This window comes from Lottia gigantea (genome assembly GCF_000327385.1).
Source record: "Lottia gigantea unplaced genomic scaffold LOTGIsca_248, whole genome shotgun sequence".
NCBI classification, from domain to species: domain Eukaryota; kingdom Metazoa; phylum Mollusca; class Gastropoda; family Lottiidae; genus Lottia; species Lottia gigantea.
The window spans coordinates 98,656-104,661 of NW_008708743.1; positions in this window are offsets into that span (position 1 = coordinate 98,656).

The following is a 6,006-nucleotide window of genomic DNA, read 5'->3' on the forward strand; positions in this document are numbered from 1 at the left end:
CTTTTCAGTGGTCAGATGATCTAGTTTCAAAGCATGTCATTTAGAACTTTTCAGTGGTCAGATGCTCTATTTCCATGGCATTTCATCTAGAACTTTTCAGTGGTCAGATGATCTTGTTTCAAGGCATGTCATCTAGAACTTTTCAGTGCTCAGATGATCTACTTCCATGGCATTTCATCTAGAACTTTTCAGTGCTCAGATGATCAAAGTTTTATGCTATGCGATCTTCAGACAACTGAATTCAACATAGCTTTACATTATTATTATTTCTTAGATAACTTTACTAACTTTATTGCCTTATTTTAATGTACATTTTCACATGTACTTAACAAATTACTTACTCAATACAATTGTTTACATGGCTACATATATACTTATGAGACATTAGGAGCAAAAATACCTTTTATGACAAATCTCAATTTAATTTCCAGCAAAAGACACGTTTTCAAGAAGAATAAAGGCAATTATGATGTTTTTGAATACCATCAAGTAAAGTAATGAAAAAATAATTGCGTCATATGACTGCAGACAATTTATTTTAAGATATAAAAAGACAAGAATCACACGCTGAGACATGAGTCTTATATGATAATATTAAATAATACAGACAATTCACATCACTTGAAACCCTTGGCAACTGTCAACAGTTTATTTAACAATAACATTGTACATTCAGAGTTAAAGGAACGGATACACCATTTTGAGGGGTTGATTTTAGTCTTGAATATATGTAAATACATTGTATCACGAATACGGGTTTTGATGGTTTGAAACTCAGCCCACTACACTTCATTTTGGGGGCGTGGAAATGAGATTGGTGGCATTTAAATCTGACCAATCAAATCAGTAGAACAGATATGGGGTCATGTAAAGAGAGATGAGGTCACCTTCTTTCCAAGTAAATATTCCAAAGTAAGATTTGATTTTCTCTTGGCTTCAATTCTTCAACGAAAATCTTACTCAATTCTGTACCGTACATATCCATCAAAATATGTAATGGCAAGCTGCTTTTGTTTTGTTTACATTCACAAACAAAGCCTCATAACGAGTAATTTGTTTTGAAGGCTAAAATTTTGATTGTGAGCTGTGAACACCATTACTGATTAGCTCAACTAAAAAATTCCAGTTTCTGAGACTAAAGTATAATTTTTCCAAAAAGAATGGTGCACCTAACCCTTTAAGTCAAGAGCTCATTCAGTTTTTCTTTAGGCTATGTAATAACACTTACTATGTCAAAAGCTCAGTCAAAAATGTCAAGAGCTCTGAAATAAAATCCACTTTGTCAAGAGCATTATATTGAAATATACTATGCCAAGAGATCAGTAATGAAATAAATAAATATGATAGCTTTATAATAAAAATCATGTTGATAACTCATGTTGTTTAGCATGTTAATAGTTCTAAAATAATCATTATGATAGTTCTGTTGTGTTTATCATGTTGATAGCTATGTTGTGTTTATCATGATGATAGCTATGTTGTGTTTATCATGTTGACAGCTATGTTGTGTTTATCATGTTGATAGCTATGTTGTGTTTATCATGTTGATAGCTATGTTGTGTTTATCATGTTGATGGCTATGTTGTGTTTATCATGTTGATGGTGTTGTGTTTATCATGTTGATGGCTATGTTGTGTTTATCATGTTGATGGCTATGTTGTGTTTATCATGTTGATGGCTATGTTGTGTTTATCATGTTGTTGGCTATGTTGTGTTTATCATGTTGATGGCTATGTTGTGTTTATCATGTTGATAGCTATGTTGTGTTTATCATGTTGATAGCTATGTTTATCATGTTGATAGCTATGTTGTGTTTATCATGTTGATAGCTATGTTGTGTTTATCATGTTGATAGCTATGTTGTGTTTATCATGTTGATAGCTATGTTGTGTTTATCATATTGATAGCTATGTTGTGTTTATCATGATGATGGCTATGTTGTGTTTATCATGTTGATAGCTATGTTGTGTTTATCATGTTGATGGCATTGTAATGATGATAATGCTGAAAGCTATATTGTGTTTATCATGTTGATAGCTATGTTGTGTTTATCATGTTGATGGCATTGTAATGATGATAATGCTGATACCTCTGTAATGTTGATAGTTCTGTCATGATTATTATGTTGATAAATAAAAGTCAAAAACAAAGATATCTCAACAAAAGGACACCAAAAAAGGGTGAGCAACATTTCCCTTGACATACTGCATGACACTGCTTGTCTTCATAAGCCTAATCAGTAGCAGAAATTAGAATAGAATACTAAATTTCATTTCATGTTGCACTTTGGTATTAAATACAACCAATAACAAAAGCCTTGAGATATCTTGATAGGTCATATCAGAGGTCATATCAGATGTCATTCTCAAGTAACAGTAACTGTCACAATCTAAAGAAATAAGCGCATTTGGATACAATAGAAAATAATTATAAATGTCTCAAATTATTTAGACACTCTTTTGGGAACCATAGATATTTGACAGGATTTTTATTTTCATTGCAAATGCAAGAAAATCTCATTGAAAGACTATATATCTAAACTAGCATATAAAATATAGTAATATAATAACATGGGGCTACAACAGGTGTTGTATGACATATCACAATCAGTTTAGACATATTTAAAGAGGCAATCCCATATAAAGTCTGTTTGATACATACTTTTTTGTTTATCTGAAAGAAATAGTAACAACTAACAAGAAACTAAATAAAAAATGAAAATTATATAATAAAAATTGAAGACAAATTTTCATTAAATCGAAGACAAACCTAACATCAACGTTAGTGTCCTAAAGTTATATGAAACAGAACCTTCAGCAGTGTGTTTGACAGATAAAAGTATGTTTAGCAGATAAAAACCTTCAGAAGTATGTTTGGCAGAGAGAACCTTCAGAAGTATGTTGGCATATATAATCTTCAGAAGCATGTTTGGCAGCTATAACCTTCAAGAGTATGTTTGGCAGAAAGAACCTACAGAAGTATGCTTGGCAGATATAATCTTCAGAAGTATGTTTGGCAGCTATAACCTTCAAGAGTATGTTCGGCAGAAGGAACCAGAAGTATGTCTCCAATTTTTTTTTTATACACCCATGATGAACCTGTTCATTAAATCCAGTTTTAATCAAATACTTCATCCTTATGAAATGGGTTTCTCCCTTATATCTTAATACATTTCAAAATATTGACTTTTAGTTCAGTTTAAAATAGAAGGCAATGAGTACATTTGTAGGCATACAATACAATGAGTAAGTAATATCGATATGTAAGTTGTTGCATTAAGTTCAATAAAGATCCAAGCACTTGAATACTGGAACTATAAGGTAGGTTATCAAAAGTGAATATAGTTGATGGTATATTTATCTTTCACCTTCTTATTAGGCAACATTGTGTCACATTTTGTCCAAAATGCTTAAAGTGAACAACATCCAACAGCAAAGAAAACACCAAAAGGAGCTCATTTCTGGTCTCTTGTCAGACTGATCTGGAAAGTGGAGAGCTAAACCATGAAATTTGATGCCAATTAATGCAACTTCAATGCAATATTTGGTCCAAAAGATGAAGAGACACTATGCAGGACACAATGAGGAAAACAACAGGGCAGCGGTATTAGTCCATTTTTTGTTTGTTTGTTACTGTTGAAAATTATTGTTTAGTGAACCCTTTATCCCATGGATCACCTGTATATTATCCAATAATTGTCCATGTTCTTACAGTGTTTATACAGCTCCTATATTATTTACATAAAATGAACAGTTTATCAGACATCAGAATGTAGATCTTTCCTATTATCTACATAGACACATCTTTTATATATAATCATTGTAAATGTAGTCTAGCTATTGTATGACATTAATAGCTTTGTCTTACTTTATTCCAAATCCCCATGATATTAAGTCTAAAATTCCTTAATTCTCAAAGACATATAACAGAATATGGCATTTGGATCCCAGTAGTGTTTGGATTATTTAAAGTTCTATTTAAAACTTATTCGCAATGAAAGGCTCTCATATTCCTTAATTATCAGTTGCTTCTTTTCCATCAGATTTAATACCCATTGTGACTCATTGATCAAGATGTTTTCTCTAATCTTATTATCTTTATAACCAAGAGTTGGTGAATTAATTCTACCTTACTACTTTTAAAGTAAAATTACTAGTATGTGTAATTGATGTTAATATCTTGCAATTTATTCAGCCAATTTTCTGCTTATATACTACATAGAATAGTTAGTCAAAGTACACTGTAGCAGGATGTAGCTCTAATTTATTAACATATATAGATTATTATCATTAAACAAATGTTACCACAGATGCATAAATATATAATAATATATATAAATAATTATTATGTTAGTTAAGTTGACTAAAAGCTGCTTATACAAATAATTCTAAAAACAGGTCAGTGATCATGAATTCTATTCACAATAATTATATTGTTACCAAGTCATCATTCAGATTTTCAGTTGTAGTTGCTTTCAGTTAAATTTGAGATAATAAGCCATACTTTCTTGTAGACTTTAGGTCATCAATCTGACTTTTGACTGAATTAAACTCCTACTTTTAGTTCATTAGTTTAACTTTTGGTCATCAGCTAGACTTTCAATTGACTGGAGGTCATTAGGCTGGTTTTTCTTTTCAGTAAGACTGGAGGTCATTAAACTGACTTTTCTATTCAGTTGGACTTGAGGTCATCAAACTGACTTTTCAGTTGGACTCAAGCAATAATTTCTTGTATATCATCAGCAGTTCAACTTATGTTTTAATATTCAGACAGGCTTGTGATCATTGCCATGAGTTGTGACCAGAATTAACTGGTATAAAGGATTCTCAGAACTTCTGTTGTTATTTTTGTAAATCATGAATCATTGCTGGTTCTTTTTCTTATTTTTTACCAAAAGAAGTGTCAGTACTAGACTGTTCATTATTTCCACTTGAACTATTTGGTTAGCAGACTGAATTATATCAAATTCTTATCAACCTATAATAAATTATGATCTGTCTCTATGAAACTTTATTTAGCTAGTACCTGTTTGTAAGTAGAATACAGTTGAATATCAAATAGGAATGGCAGCTCAAAGCATTTTAAATCCTTATTTTCTGTACCTTCATAAATGAAAATGTGTTTTCTGGCTAATGTTTCTTCTCTTTAGTCTAATGAAGAATACATGATGCCAATCTGTCAGCAGAAAGAAAACACAGCAAAAACACCTTTCTCCTTTTGCCATTTCCAACTGAATAAGGACCATACCATAAAGCTAACAAAATTGCCAACTCCTATGTTCCTTTCTGATTTTCAACTCTGTTCAAAATTTAACTTTTTAAGGAGAATTCTTGAGATCCAGGAAACATTGATAAATAACAGACCAGCTAACTTGATTAAAACTGTACTTGTAACTACTACAGTCTAACTTGTATCAAGCAGTCAGTCAATGGAATGCTCAAAAGTGGTTGCTTACCTAGGGGTGGTGCTTAATAGAGGTATGGTTTACCCAGATAAGAATGACAAATTGATATTTTGAGATAACATTTAATAATAACAATAACAGTACATGTATAACAACACAAATGGAATTAACCATGTTCAACATTAAAATAATCTTTTAGACATATCTGTTTTACACTTTTGATTTTCTTGTTGCTAATTTTTCACTTAATAATCATAACCGCATTCAAAACATCGAAACAAGACTCTCATCTACATCTTCAATCGTATGAAAATAATTGCCGCGGAATCGAAAACTTCAAAGAATTATAATCCGTGTGTGAGTTGTATTCATAGATTATAGACAAAGGATATTCTGTTTGGCAGTAATTAATCTTGATTTTAATCTATGGGATTAACAAGGATTATCGACAAATGACCATTGATTGCAGGGTGACATGTGTTTAGTATTAAGAAAATGGTGACTGCTGGCTGCGTCAAGAGGGTGGTGTTGAATAGAGGTAATTTTGGTTGAAAATTGCACAGGATGTATTTTTGGTGGCCATACATTAAAGGGTGGTGCTG